The following is a 368-nucleotide window of genomic DNA, read 5'->3' on the forward strand; positions in this document are numbered from 1 at the left end:
ATGTCTCTTGAATACAGCACACCAATGGGTGACTTTGGGTATTGTTGACATCTTAACAGTATTAGCCTTCCAATAAATAAATATGTAGGATGCATTTCCATTTATTTGTGTCTTTAATCACTCTAATCAGCATTTTCCCATTTTCAATGTGTAAAGTTTTCACCTCCTTGATTTGGTTTATTCTAAATGTTTCATTTGTTTTTGATACTATTGTTAATAAAATCAGAGTGCAATTTTCAGATTGTTTATTGTTAGTGTATAGAAGTACAACAGGTTTTGTCTGTTGTTGATGTTGCATCCCATAATTTTCCTGATTTTGTTTATTACTTATCCTAAGTTTTCTACATATATAATTATGTCATATGCAA

The sequence above is a fragment of the Colobus angolensis genome, unplaced genomic scaffold (assembly GCF_000951035.1).
Source record: "Colobus angolensis palliatus isolate OR3802 unplaced genomic scaffold, Cang.pa_1.0 Scaffold40, whole genome shotgun sequence".
NCBI classification, from domain to species: Eukaryota; Metazoa; Chordata; class Mammalia; order Primates; family Cercopithecidae; genus Colobus; species Colobus angolensis.